Raw genomic sequence first — 16,069 nt, forward strand, 5'->3', positions numbered from 1 at the left:
GCCTCATCTAGGTCCTTTACATCTCATTCTTACCCAACTAGTACTTCCCCATCTGAGTCTTCCTCATCTTCCATCTTGTTCACATGTTCTCTCTGGTCAAAATCACCCTTGTTCCTCTCTGTTCTCCATTTCTCCATCCCCACAAGTCTCTCCAGAGTCCAGTTGTAAACCCAAGCAATAGCAGTCCACTGGTGGAGCAAGGTCATCAGGCTTGAATTCTTGTGTGGTCATAAAGGCAAGTAAGAGTTTCCTCAGGCAGTGATTGTCAGGCTTTCAGGGTCAAATGGACAGGTGATAAGAATCACATAGAGGGGCAGTAATTGTTAATTATCATTTGCAATTCAATAGGGAAGTGACTAATGAATTAACTAAAGGCTAAATTTGGGTAATATCTAAGAAGAGGGATATTATGTGCTCAACTATAATCTTAAATTTGATTGGTAGAAAATGTTAAAATCTATAAATCACTAGGTCAATGGGAGAAAATAAAACTGCCTTCTTTTTCCTGTGGCTCCTATCTGTTCAAGCTATCTTCAGTTTTTGTGCAGGGTGGGGGAAGGTGTGCTCAGTCGCTAGGCAACCTGTGTACAGCTAGATGCCTCTGGTGATAGTTGAAGGGAGATCTGTAACTAGAGGTAAGATTTGGGAAAGGAGGAAGTTAAGCTTATTTGGCACATCTGCCAGGCCTTCTCAAACAGGTAGTCTGGATGCTTAAGTCTGTTCTTAGAGAGTACAGAGGTATCTCTGATAAGGTACTTTCCTCCATCTGGGGATGGACCTGGCCGGATGCTGCCAATGATGATAGGGAGGCTCGACTGGGGTTCTGGCTATGCATAGCTGTCAGCACAGGTTATCTAAATATTCCTTTAGTAGAGGGGAAATGATACCCAGTAAATGATGGAAAAGCTACAATAGCACACACAAAACTCATAGCAGAAAATGGCTGATAATCAAAAGCCAAATATCACCAAGGCTCCTTGAGCTTCAGCTTGACCTCTGGAAGGCCCTTGGCTTTCTTCCAGGTATTAGCTTTGTCATAATTAGCTGAAATCCTACTTTTTTTTTTCAGCTTGTAGCAGCTGAGTAATAATTGTGTAAACGTACTATATTTTCTTTATCCATTCTTTGTTTGAGGGCCATCTAAGCAATGTCCAGTTGCTGGATATTACTAAGTAAGACATCTATGAACATAGTTGAGTAAGTGTCCTTGTGATAATGTGGATCATCTTTTGGTACAGCTTGGTCTTGAAGGAGATTGATTCCCAATTTTCTGAGAAACCACCATGTTGATTTCCAACATGGCTGTAAAAGTTAGCACTCCCACCAGCAATGAAAGAGTTTTCCACTCACTCCACATCCTCTCCAACATGAGCTGAAACTTGTGGTTTTTATTTTATTAATTCTAACATGTGTAAGATGGATTATCAGCATTGTTTTCACTTGCACTTCTCTGGTGGCTAAGGATGCTGTATACTTCTTTAGGTGATTTTTGTTCACTTGAAATTGATCTGTTGAGAATTCTCCATTTAAATCTCTACCCAATTCTTTAATTGGACTATTTATTTGGGTGTTGGATGTCTCATTTCTTGAGTCAATAGACCTTCCAATAGATGTGAGATTGGCTAAAATACTTTCCTGTTCTGTAGGTTTGCTATCATGTCCTATTAAAAGAGTCTTTTTCCTTACAGAAGTTTTTCAGATTTATGAGGTTCCATTTATTAAGTGTTGAACTTAGTGTGTGCACTATTGTTGTCCTGTTCAGGAAGTTGTCTCCTGGGCTAATCATTCAAGGCTATTCTCCAGTTTCTCTTCTTTCAGGTTCAGTTAATTTGGTTTATGTTGAGGTTTTATGTGAGATTTGTGCATAGTCATATATATGGACCTATTTGTATTTTTCTATAAAAATAATCTGTATAGGCTATGACTTTTCTGGAAGGAATTTTTGAACTACACATAAATTCAGAATTGATATTGTTATTTGCAGCAGGAATCTTAAAAGTTCTTATAAATAAAATCAAACCTGAGCCAGGTATTGGGGTGAACTGGAAGATCAGAGAAGTAGAACAAGCCACAGCTACCTTACCTCGCCAGATCCTCAGCTGGTCTTTTTTCTTTCAGACTGGAGGCCTCTGAGTCCTCATCCAGAATGGGTCTCAGCTGAACTGCTGCTCAAAAGCCTGAATGCTTAACCAGGCCAAATGCTTAACCAGGCCAAATGCTTCTAGTTTCTGGTCCTCATGCCTTATATATCTTTCTGTTTTCTGCCTCACTCCCTGGGATTAAAGGCTTACTTTCTGGGATTAAAGGTGTGAGTCACCAAGCGTGGCTGCATCCTTGAACAGATGGTTTTCTGGCTCTGAAATGCTAGGATTAAAGGTGTGAGTACCACCATTTTCTAGCCTTTGTATCTAGAGGCTGTTCTGTCTCTGACCCCAGATAAGTTTATTAGGGTGTACAATATTTTGGGAAACACAATACCACCACAGTTATTGTTCTAATTGTGCTCTGGGATTTTGTGCCTAACTGTTCCTCAAAAGGTGACTGCAACAAGATCAATAAATCCTGCTGGATTTTTTGAATATCTACAAAGAAGGCTGAGGCATTTTTCTTTTCTTTTCTTTTTTCTTCTTGTCTCTACCTTGAGAACTTAAGGCAATCCTTTTTTTCCTTGGGATGCCAGTCACAGAACACACCACATATAGTTAAATAAAACTTTATTTTTATAACATGATAGTTTCTACTCAATAATCTAGAAACTACATACATTAGCATGGGTGAAAGTTTAGAAAGCAGAGATAGAGTTTCATCACTGTTAAATTTGTTTTATTTGCAACCATACCCATTTTCACTACTAAGAGAGACCAGGCTTCTGTCTGTCAATTTATTTTCTGTCTGTCAACACAGACCAAATGTGTGTCTGCAGAGAAATCTCTATAAATGCCTCTGTTTCATGTAATTTTTCCTGCTGTTATGAAATACAATTACAGACATTCAGAAGCTTGTGGAAGCTCAGATTCTGTCAACTACAATGCAGAATGTTTGGCCAAGGGCACTGGCTCCAACATCAGGATCCAGATATATAACTGTGCCTCAACTCAGAACTCAGAGATATCTTTAAGCCTACATTCAGCTGGGCAGGAAAATAATTTCTTTAAATTACTGAGCCCTCATATGAATTCATGATTGCCTGAATTCTTTTCTGCCTCATAACATGACAGACTGTCTTAAAGTTGCAGTTGGCAGGTTATTCAGAGAAGTAGAAAAGAAGCAAAATTATACAAAATATTTTCAAATGACATTGGGCACATTCAGGATAATGTTGCCAGATTGCAGAAAGTATTTTCAAATTATATATGAATCTCTTATGAATGTACTCAAGAACTGGAATGTACATTCAAGTTGATTTATCTTAAATATTGTTGTATGTCAAACTAAGATATCTGTTGACTTATACTTTAAAAGTACAATTTCTTTTCATGAAACTACTGATTTTTGGTATAATTGATTAAATTTTACTTACTCATTTCCATGTAAGTTATATAGAAAGAAAAAAAAAAAAGAGAGAAATCACCAGTGTATTGATTCCATTATGTATGTTGAAGATGAAATTTGAGGTAACAATATGATTTCTGAAAGAGGAACTAATTAACTCACTTGTCTACTCACCAGTGTATGATGATCCCTGGGTTTCTCCTGATTATGAGGGATCTCTTTCTGCTAAAGGGATAAATTCACAGTTCAGATATAGCCACTATACTCTTCTAGTACAAAGAAGGTAACATATTTTGTAAGTCAGGGAAAGGGATACTATCTTCAAAATATGCACACATAATTTTATAGCTTTGATAGTTTAAAACTCTTCCTCTTTCTTTCTTTGTTACTGGCTAAAATAGTATCAACTTTGGCTTTTTGGTGTGTTGTTTCATTGTTTCTAAATATTAAACCACTTTAATTACTGAATTTGAAATAATGAAAAATAATTATTCCACACAGACCTCTTTGTTTCTACCAAGCAATCAGAAATGGGTTAAAAGGTATATTATTAATTTATAAATAATTTTTTCAATATCTTTCTAAAAATTTAAAATGAAATGTGTTGACAGCCAAACAATTTTCAGTAATAGTGAGGTATAATGTGATTCAAAACAGAATTACAATAAGGAAAGAATGAATGAAATAAGGTAGCAATAGAGGAAAAGAAATAATTGGTAAAAAAAAAAGGAGGAGGGAGAGAGTAGGTACAATTAGCAATCTCATAATGCTTTTTGATCACTTGTTAGTGCCTGTTTCATTCATAGAAAGATGAAAGAATGATTTTGTGATGAGACCATTTTAATAATGTAAACACTTTTTCAATAAACACTTTAATATATTTTTTTTACCTGGCATTGTAGCTTACATCTATAATCTAGCACTTGGGAAAGAGATGTAGAAAGAGTGAGATTTTTTTTTTGTATAATATTATAGGACCAGCCTTAATATTATACTATCCCAGGGGGCCCAGAGGGGACACTACCAGTGTCATGGGAATGAATATACTGAGCTCTTTAGTCCATTCACTTTATTCCTCTAAGACAAAATTCTATCTATACAGCTACATCTCCATCAGGAATTCAGGTTAGGAATAAATCTAGATACACCAAGCTCTTTATCCATCTACTTTTTTCTCTGGGATGAAATCTTGTCTACATAGCTTCAGTTCCATCCTGACACTCAGTTCCTCATTATCCCCTCATTTACTGCCATCTCATATTCCTGCTAACAACTAAGCTCTTATGCTTCCAGCCTCATCTTTGTCCCCTGTTTCTTCGCCCTCCATCTCTACTTGCTCTCTACTCCTGGCTCTGATGAACTCTAAAAGAGTTCTGCCTTACCATCTACAAAACTGTGTTCTTCCCTTCTCCCTGGTCATGCCTTTCTATTTGCCTCTACAGAACATGCCTATGCCTTCTTCCCCTGGCCATGCAGTTCTCTGCCTCCTCAGGAATGTTGCTCTACCCTGCCTTCCACCTTGATATGTAAAAACCTCTTTTGTTCTCAGTCAATTGCTCTGGAGAGACACTAGGCCTCAAGGTAAGGTGATGGTCTGAGCTTCATTTGCACAAGAAACAAAGCTATGGCTTTGCCTACATGACCTTATCTAAGTACTGGCCCAAGCAGGAAGTTCACACACACATTCTTTGGGAATTGTGAGCACAGGAATTTCATAACAAGGCACAAATGAACATTAAGCTGTGAAACACCAAATAGTCCATGCTAGATGGCTTCCCACTTGACTGACCCTTGTCCTGGTCAAAGTATAGCTTTAATACAAAGCTGGACTCCTTATAACATATTCTTGTGGATCGCCACAAAACTTCAAGGCTAGAATGAGACATGTTGGACAAAATTTTTTAAACAATAAATTAGTTGATAAAAATGAACCTCTCTTCTTGCTTTGTGCTCTTGCTGGTTATGGGGCAACACTGCCACATGTAGTTCTGGCCTGAATTTGCAGAGAAAGTCTTATCTTTACCTCTTGGATATATAGGATGTTGCTTATGAACCACTGTGACCAGCTGAAAGTGAATTTTACTTTCTTGGTTTTCTCCCCCAACCTGCACTATATTAAAGCATACCATTTAATTGCAAGAACTATTGTTTCACTCATTCTGTTGTGCCCAGATCGTGACCCCCAGAGAGACCACCAAAGACGAGCATGCCGGAATGCAAAAGCAAGGTTTAATTCTGGATATCCAAAAGCAAATACAAGCCTAGGCAGGGACTTCGTCCAATACATCCAACACAGTGGAAGCTGGAGGAAGCGCCCACCTGTCTGCAAGCTCAGTTTTTAAAGGGAAAAGTCACAAGGTTACATCATTTAGGGGTGCTAGTACAGGTACAATTCTGATTGGCTCGCTTCTAGGGACTTCTAGAAATTACTTCTAAGGGAGTGGTTGCCCACCACCATTTCTCATTGGCTGCCCTCAGGTGGGGGCATTTCTGTGGTGAGTTACCCTGGAAACCAGGGAGAGGACATTCCATAGTCTGACAGGCATTACCTTGTGACTATTTTGTGACTCTGTACTTTTACACTTCCTGGTTTCTGGAATCTGAACTGACTGGTTTCAGTAACTAATGGCCTATTCCCAAAAGGAGAAATCTTAGGCCTTAATTTTAGGGTGAAAGCATTTTGGTCTTATTTCTAAGATGGCTCATTTTGGTTTCACAATTCTAACTGTTTCCATGCAGAAATTTAAAACTACTGGTATTTAAGCATCTATGAAGAGGTAAACTACATAAGTATGATATCAATCTGAATTACTTTGTTTCATAATTTTCAATTTAATGGCTATTCTTGTTGTGCCCAGATCGTGACTCCCAGAGAGACCACCAAAGACGAGCATGCAGGAATGCAAAGGCAAGGTTTAATTCTGGATATCCAAAAGCAATACAAGCCTAGGCAGGGACTTCGTCCAATACATCCAACACAGTGGAGGCTGGAGGAAGCGCCCACCTGTCTGCAAGCTCAGTTTTTAAAGGGAAAAGTCACAAGGTGACATCATTTAGGGGTGTTAGTACGGGTACAATTCTGATTGGCTCGCTTCTAGGGACTTCTGGAAATTACTTCTAAGGGAGTGGTTGCCCGCCACCATTTCTCATTGGCTGCCCTCAGGTGGGGGCATTTCTGTGGTCAGTTACCCTGGAAACCAGGGAGAGGACATTCCATAGTCTGGCAAGCATTACCTCGTGACTATCTTGTGGCTCTGTACTTTTACACTTCCTGGTCTCTGGAATCTGAACTGACTGGTCTCAGTAACTTCTGGCCTGTTCCAGTAACTTATGGCCTGTAGCTAAAAGGAGCAGTCTTAGGCCTTTAGTTTTGGGGTGAGAGCATTTTGGTCTTATTTTGGTTCCACATTTCCCCCTTCTCATGTGCCTAATGGAACCCAATCATGGGTTTTGGACAGTTAGCTCCTAAGTATCCCTCTCTAATAATGGCCATGTATAGTTAGCCATTTTGTCTCTATGCCAGGGAGTTTTCTTTTGACCCAGCATTTCAGCCTTTTCTGAACAGGGAATATGGGTGATGTATTCTCTTCTGGAACTGCTTCGAGCTGGCATTGGGGCGCCAATGTCAGGGGGCCCCAAAAGGCTGAAAAGCTAGTCAAAGACTGGGCAAGGGGGAATTTGTCAGAAGCATGCAGCTGCCTGACCCCATAGGGACAGACAGGGAAGAACCATGTTAGCTGGGCTGGTCCACGTCAGCTTTTAGCAAGTTTGGAGCTCACAGTCATCTAGAGCAGTGGAGTCAGCGACTGAAACCTGGAGGTGACTGCCAGCTGAGTAGAAATCTGTTGAGACAAATTTAAACTAGGAACAGAAGTTAAAATTTATGAACTTATTTGGAACCCTTAGGTCCATACCCTTAGTAATGGGAAAAGCAGTAGTCCCAAGACCAGGAGAGAGGAAAAATACCATCTTTAGGAATACTTATCTGGGGTCCTTTCAACCTCTGTGAAATGGGTCTAGGTTTTTATGGCTCTTTGATCCTTTGAGGCCTACTTACAAAATGACATAAAAGTTTTAGATATATTAGTATTACTTTACTGAAATCCATATTGTAGACAAAGCAGGTAATGGGTATCTTGTAAAACAGCAGAAATGGACTCATACCTTTGAGTCCTAACAAGTTACATTTAAATATGACATCTAAAACAAATCCAAAATATTGAGCTTGTGACTGAACAGTAAGTAGTCATTGCTCTACCAGCTCATCAGGACTCCTAAATGTTAAGCTCTGAACCATAGAACAGGAGAGTAATCTGAAACTTATCTCATTTTGGACTCATATCTGAACCTTTATGACTTACTTAAACTTTTATATCTTGAACATTTTCCTAAAAGTGAGCTAACAAGAAAGCTATAGCCTTGCAGAAGGATCTGGTTGATGCTGCCATGCTGGCAAAGTTAGAGCTAGCCTGGCCATCAGTACTGTCAGAGATCTGAGAAGGATAAACTATATCTGAGTGCAGACCAAGAAGCTTTCAATCCTATAAATTATAGGGACCAAACCCTACCCAGGTCTCCATAGTGTTGGAGGCACTAGTCAGAACAGCATCAATCTTCTTCTGCCATCAGGCCCATAAGGCAGAGTATTTTTCCTGTGGAATAGGGACATGGAAGACTGACCTTGATCACGCAAAAGGGTGCAATCAATTCCAGTGTCCTACTGCTCATCCACAGTCTGAGCTGGGCCCTGGCAGCAGGCGTTTCACTGGGGCATCTTGCCCTGTCGTCAGCGTTGTCATATTTCAGGCAGAGACGTTGTGGTGCCTCGTACGTAATCTTCTTTGGAGACCTTGGGTCACTGCTAGGATCTGGAAGCCTGTCTGATATAGTAAGCTTTTAGATCAACATTTAAATGCCATATTCTGCAGATCTCTGAAGTATGAGGGCTGTCCAGGTATATCTGAATAGACAAACTTTGTTTCTAATTACTTGTTTCAAGCTAAACCCTGAAAACATATGCAAGAGACTGAGTAAATGAGTAAACTTACATCAGTACTTACTTACCCTGACTACAATTAAAAAACTTGATTACTTATGACCGACTATTTATGTTCTCTAACAGTCTACAAAAGTAGCCTAAAAACAATGCTTTTAAGTTGAAGCTCTTCTAGCATCAAATACAGGTTCAGTAAAGAAACCAAAACAAAATATCAATATAAGGAGAAACATTTTTTTAAGCCATTGGTTTTTAACTATAAAAACTGTTCTTAAAAGACTGAGATCTCTCAAATGTCTTCCACCACTGCAACTAGACTCTTTTTGGAACTCTAGTCCTGCCATACATTTGCAAACCTCTGCTGTTTCCTATGATTCCTTTATGTTGCAAAGTTTAGCTGCCAGAGCAAGGTATATTCCTGTGTATAAAAGCATTGATGTGCAGCTTTAATATTAATCAAATACCTTATTTATTAAACATATGTTGCCAACTATTTAAATTCTCTAGAAACTTGCTGTTGAACACTTGGTAAAGACATATAAGTATTAGGTGTTAACCCGAGTAGATCTTTATAACCTTAGTAAAAGATGGCTACCAGCCACATGGCTGCCCATGAGGTTACCAGCCAAGATGGAGGAAGCCACGTGGTTGCTGTTTAAAACTCGTTTTTTTAAACAATAAGTACTTGCACACATACACACTGTTGGATCCAAGTTACACACATACATACATACAGTTAAAGCTTGCTTACATTTTCAAGTCACATACCTGTATACATACACACATAAGCAGTTTGCAGAATCATTAGCCATTCTTAAGATGAAAACAAATAAGAATTAACTTTCAAATTCAGTATTTGCAGGTATAAGAAACCATAACAAACAGTTTATATCACATCCCCTCTGACCTTCTACAACTTTCCATGTACCCTCAGTCCGTTCCTTTGATCCCTCAGACATTTACTCCAGACAAATTCCACCTTTTCTTTTCCTTCAAAACAGAAACTCTTACCAAAGTCTTTCTTGTGATTTCCCTCAGTACTCTAGAATATATTGTAAAGTTACAATATTTAAAACAAGAACAGAAATACATGCATATACCATAACAAAAGTAACTCTCAATTTGCATCAGCACTGTACCACAGACAAGAAACTGTTGGTGACATTCCATTCTTGGAGCCAGACCTTGATTAGGTTTTAGCCTCAGGGCAGGTCTTGGGAGCCCCACCCAACAGCATGGAAGAGAATGGGGAAGGCATGCACCATGGAGACAAAAGATGACTCCACGCCCTGCCTGGGCCCACAGACCTGTAGGCCACTCCTCAGCTGTGACCCTGGAGGGGCAGTTAGTTCTCCACCAGCCCCCACACTGAGCTCCTTGAGGCTCCTGCTGGCTCCTGCCAGCTCTGCCCCATGTCCACACAGGAGCCCAGCCAGAACCTGCCGGCCATATCTGGGCCCCACAGTGCTCACAGCCCGCTCTAGCACAAAGCCATGCCTAGTTCCCATGCAGCCAAGCCTCTATTCCACAGCTTTTTGAGCGAGCTGGGGCCCGAACCCGCTGCATCTAGGCCCTGTGATGCTCACGGGCTGCCTAGCCCTCTCAGCGGCGCCCTGGGTCCCTGAAGTAGCAGCTGTGCAGCCGCAAGCTTTCTGCTGCCTGCTGCCTGTGCTCTGGTCAGAGAGAGCAAGGAAGCAATGTTAGGTTAGTCTGTGCCAGTTCAACCACCGAAGAGGTCTCCATCCCTTCAGCTGGCAATTGGCCCACAAGTCCCAATGCACACACAAGCTCAGGCATAAAACACTCACACATGTGGCCACAGTTCTCACACATTTATACATTTATGAAGGTATAACAAATAACACTGATGAACAAGATAGGCAGAACAAATAACACTGACAAACAAGATAGGCAGACAAAAAGGAAGAACAAGGGCCCTACAGATGGTCCAGGCAGGCGAGAGTCCGGAGAGGGAGCCTCGGTAATGCCAAAGACCTACAGATGGGACAGGGACAATTCAACAGAGTCTCCCGATCCCCAGATAGATCCAAACAGACGGACCCCTCACGGGCATCTCCCGATCCCCAGACGGATCCAAACAGACGGACCCCTCACGGGCATCCTAACAGACGGACCCCTCTCGGGCATCCTATGACGGGGGGACCTGTAAGGACCCCCGCGTCCTGATGAGAGGTTGGAACGTCTTCCAACTCCTTCAGCGTCACCTTACAGGCGTGTCCACCAAGGTGAGCCTGTCAGATTCAACCGCCGGCTTCGGATAAGAGAATGAAAGTAACAGGAAAACAAAGACAAGCAAATGGAGCGCTCTTACCGATCGGTGCAGATGGACCTCTGGAGCTCTTAGGTGTCCCGGCGGGGGGTCTCTGGGGATCCCGGAGAGCTCCCAAATGTTGTGCCCAGATCGTGACTCCCAGAGAGACCACCAAAGACGAGCATGCTGGAATGCAAAGGCAAGGTTTAATTCTGGATATCCAAAAGCAATACAAGCCTAGGCAGGGACTTCGTCCAATACATCCAACACAGTGGAGGCTGGAGGAAGCGCCCACCTGTCTGCAAGCTCAGTTTTTAAAGGGAAAAGTCACAAGGTTACATCATTTAGGGGTGTTAGTACGGGTACAATTCTGATTGGCTAGCTTCTAGGGACTTCTAGAAATTACTTCTAAGGGAGTGGTTGCCCGCCACCATTTCTCATTGGCTGCCCTCAGGTGGGGGCATTTCTGTGGTCAGTTACCCTGGAAACCAGGGAGAGGACATTCCATAGTCTGGCAGGCATTACCTCGTGACTATCTTGTGGCTCTGTACTTTTACACTTCCTGGTCTCTGGAATCTGAACTGACTGGTCTCAGTAACTTCTGGCCTGTTCCAGTAACTTATGGCCTGTAGCTAAAAGGAGCAGTCTTAGGCCTTTAGTTTTGGGGTGAGAGCATTTTGGTCTTATTTGGTTCCACATTCTCAGTAATAAAGTCTTAGATGGAATACTAATAAAACATTAGTATTAAAAGGTCATGGTACCAGTTCCTAGAGGTAAAAAAAAAATGTTGTAAGACATTGGAAGAAGCTAAAAACACTTGTAATCCCAGTCCTTCATGGATACAGGCAGAAGAGAGGTGAATTGAAATTCTGGACTGTGATGTAAGATTGATGTGTGCTACACAAGAAGACCTTGTTTATAAAACATTAAAAAAATTAGATAAGAAAAGAAAATATATGAGTATCTAAACAGAAAAAAAAAAGTCCTTTAAAAGCCTGTACCTTCTTAAAATCCCAAACTCATTAAGAAGACTCTTCATTTGATGTAAAATGAATAGTTGCAAAATAGCAAAAGTTGGTGTTTTCCTAGGTAAACAACAGTTACACAATGTTCTGTATAAAATAGAACTGTTACAGGAGTGCATTTTCCTTATTAAAATTTTAGCACAGAGTATTTGGGTTAGTTTATTTACAATCCATTTACACAATTCCACTACTTTGTCAGATTTATATTTGTAAGATAATTGTTTCAAAGAGTTCTTAAAATTCCTAGCAGAGGGGAGGAAAGTAATTCTCTTTAATTTTTATGTCATCCTCAGTGGGAACACAACTCTATAAAAAAGAATGACAATACTTAAAATAACTTTTAACAGGAAAAAAATATAGGAGTTGGCTTTCTGATCTTTTTCCTTTCATTACTACTTTCAACATTTTATACATTATTGATATCTGGTAGATGAAGAGTTTGAGAGATTTTTCTGTTTGCATGTGACAATTAAACAAAAAGAGTAATATATTGGGTCAGCATTGGAACCAGATACTTCTCCAAGGAAGGTTTCAAACTCCAGTCTGTGCAACAGACACCAATGACACCAAGATGAAATGAGAGGGTGGAAATAACACAGCACTATTTGCCACGGACTGTCAGGTATTTTAAAAATGTTACAGACATGTCAATGTCTTCTCTGAGGAAGAGACAGACCATGCACAGTGCCTACAACTTGATAATTAAGTTTTCTCATTTTCAGTACTACATATAGATTCTTGGAAATAAAGCCTGGAGCCCACTTATATGAATGCAATATTATGACATTATTTTCACAATTATTACCTGAAAGATAAAAATTTGTTTTAAATAGGGCCTAATTTGAGAATTATTATGAACAAGAAAACTTATGCTCTCTTTTCATGAAAGAAAATTTCAAGCACATTACATATAAACTGGTATGTGAAAACACATAGAAAAATTATTTAAAATAAAGCTTATTAGTGTCTGAATACACCATACCATTAAATACTTTCCTGATTTTATATTATATTTTATGTTAAAATCATATTACTAGTCTTATTTCAACTAATTATTTACACTGAAAGATGTTATCATTTTTTTAAGTATGCAGTGATTCAAAAGTAAGAGAAGTGTAGGAGAAAAGATTAACCTCATTTTCAATAAATGACATAGTCCTTTTTTTAGGAAAAAAATCTCTATTTTTATAATTTGTATCGAAGTAAGCATGGAAAATAAGTAATGCCTATTACTTTAAAAGTTCAATTATTCAATTTCCTACTTGCATTTTAATATAAATTTTGATTTCACTGACTGTGATTTCCATAAAACGGAGGGTTTTATTAACTAATTAGGGATTAAACATATTATTAAAATATTCTTAATAATTTGCTTGCTGCCATCCACTGGAACAGAGCTGCATCATTATGGAAAAAAAGAGACTTTTCACTATGGTAGAAACATATTAAATCTTGAAACAGAGTCCAAAATTTGAATATAGAATAATAACAGCACAATTAGACTTGTAGCTGTGACAACCAGGAAGCAACATAATTAAGACTCATTTGTTGGTATTCTTTTCTCTTTTGAGCTAAATTTGGAAGTCAACGCTATTAGGTAAATTGATTCTTTAAAAAGTCATAAGTACATTTACACTGTGATCATTGATTTTTCTAACATGCAATTCATTATCTGGAATAATTATCCCACCAAATGTATGTTCATATAAAATAAACTTCTCTCTCTCTCTCTCTCTCTCTCTCTCTCTCTCTCTCTCTCTCTCTCTCTCTTCTCTCTCTCTCTCTAATTTCTGATCTTGAATTAGTCTATGTTAATAATATTTGTTTTCTCATTTTCTCATTCCAATCTTTCTTACTTTCCATATCTTATGTTAAGTTTTACATGGTCAATTCTGTCATATCCTGATTCCTAGAGACATCTTAACTACTTCAGGAAAGAATAAATAACATAAAGGAATTACATAACTCATCACTACATACATTTTTGAAGGTGCTATTTCCTTTTCTTTGAGTAAGAATTGTTTGTGTATAGAATGCATTTTTGAGTTTTTTTTTCATTTATATATGAAAGTCAGTGCTACAACCTGTTTTTTTTTTCTTTCTTTTTTTTTTAAGTGGCCTTCAAATTCTTAAACCTAACCCCAAAATATGAAAACGGAGTACAGTAAGTCCTTTCAATTTCCATTTTATCATCAAGTATAACCTTTAAAAATATCATTAGTGCTCTCATAACAGAGTCCCTTGAAAACTGTCCTGTGCCTTCTGCCACAGGAAAATACACCTAGGAGATGACAACTAGGAGTCTGGAAACAGATTCTGCAGAGCATTGATATGTTTAAACTGTTATAGTCCTATACAAACAAATATACTTATTTGCAGTGTAATCAATGACATTTGGTTAAGATAGTTGATGTAGATTAAGATACAAATAATATAGGCAACAGATGATAATCAAACACACTTAAGACTCCAGTTGTTAAGGCTTCTTCTTCAAGAAGAGAAAATATGATGTCAGTGTCAGCTAAGCTCAGTGTTTGTAAAATGATAAATGAACAATGTTGATCTCCTGTAGATGTAACCAACCGTCTTATTAAATAAGAAACACAGAACCAAAGTAAAAGAGAAAGCCGAGAGATCAGAGCTCAGAGCTAATATCTCACCCTTCCTCCTGAGGTCATCCTAGCTTCCCGAAAGAGAGCTATTTCCCTGTGTGTAAGTCGTTTCATAGTCATTCTGCCTTCTCATTGGTTGTAAACCCAAACACGTGACTGCCTCATCACTGTCTATATATACAGCCCCCTAGGTCTTAAAGGTATATGTTTCCAATGCTGTCTGTATCCCTGAACACACAGAGATCTATGGGGTTAAAGGCATGCGCCACCACCGCCACACTCTGTCTATGACTCTAATAGCTCTGACACCCAGGCAACTTTATTTATTAACATACAATCAAAATCATATTTCAGTACAATTAGAATACCACCACATTTTCCCTTTTCTATTTTAATGAAAAGAAAAAAAGCAAAAGGTTATAACTAACAAAAGAAAAACTATATACAAAGGTACAATAACTATATAAAATATATACAAGTAATAAATACCTAAAGAGGTATTTGACAAATCGATGAAAATAATTGCATTATCTATCCTATTTTAGTAAATCCAAGATGAATCTAATGCACTTTCTATCCTAATTAATTTTCAACTCTAACTAACTAATCTTCAACTCCCTCAGAGACCCAAGAAGAAAATAATATTAGCTAACAAAAATAAAAACAGGAAGTGCATGCAAGCAACTTCAAAAAAATTTTGTGAGTTGACAGAAACAGCCAGCTGCCTGGGCAGTCACCTGAGGTTTCTCCGCAGTGTTGGGGCATCATCTTCAACCTATAGGCTTAGCATATCTGACAGACTCATTTGTAAAGTAGGATGTACACAAGGTCAACAGTTCAACCTCACATTGGGTGAGAGCAGTCCATGTACCAGAAACACCTGAATTCCACTAGTGTCCTGTCATGATTCAGGATTTTAAATTCTGGAAATTGTTGATGGTTTTTGAATTCACCTGTCCATTCTTCATAGCTGTCTATATATGGCCTCATCTCAGCATCCCCTTCTTCTCCACATCCCTCTATTAAATGCCAGTCTACTATTGAGAGGTATGAGCATTCAGCTGCTGTTCCATTGCACAACAGAAGCCATCGGCCCACTGTAGTGGGTAGCCATTCCAGCTTGGTTCTGGAAGTTCCAACCCCCATTGAGACTCTGGCAACTGTCACGCCTACGAGGCGGGGCGAGGGGAGGCACCGGGGGACACGAGAGCTGGATGGGTCAGCGCTCTCTCTGGGCGCGCTCTCGGTTCCGGGATGCTGACCGGTGCAGATTGACTGTGCAGAGCTCCGGAGAATACCGCTGAACTGCGTTACACCTTCCCCAGACCCTGCAACCTAAACATTACTTAATTTGTGAGTTATGCCATTAAATAAATATCCTTTTAACTACGTGGAGTGGCCAAAATAATTTCTCCAATAGCCCACTGCCTGTTCAGCTGCCTTTGAAGAAAATGGCACTGTATCTTTTCTGGATTGCCAAGACCACTTCAGGGATGGTGCCATATTGTCCTGGCCTCAGAAGACGCCTTTTGATAAAGCCATAACCACACTTGTATTGGCAAGAATCAGTAGTCCTTTGTTTCGTGTCCTGTCTGTCAATTTTGTCTTGTTGATTCAAGGATACGTTGTTGTCTAGTGGCTAACTTTTGCCACAATGAAAGTTAATTCCATA

The sequence above is a fragment of the Peromyscus maniculatus genome, chromosome 11 (genome assembly GCF_049852395.1).
Source record: "Peromyscus maniculatus bairdii isolate BWxNUB_F1_BW_parent chromosome 11, HU_Pman_BW_mat_3.1, whole genome shotgun sequence".
In the NCBI taxonomy this organism is placed as follows: Eukaryota; Metazoa; Chordata; class Mammalia; order Rodentia; family Cricetidae; genus Peromyscus; species Peromyscus maniculatus.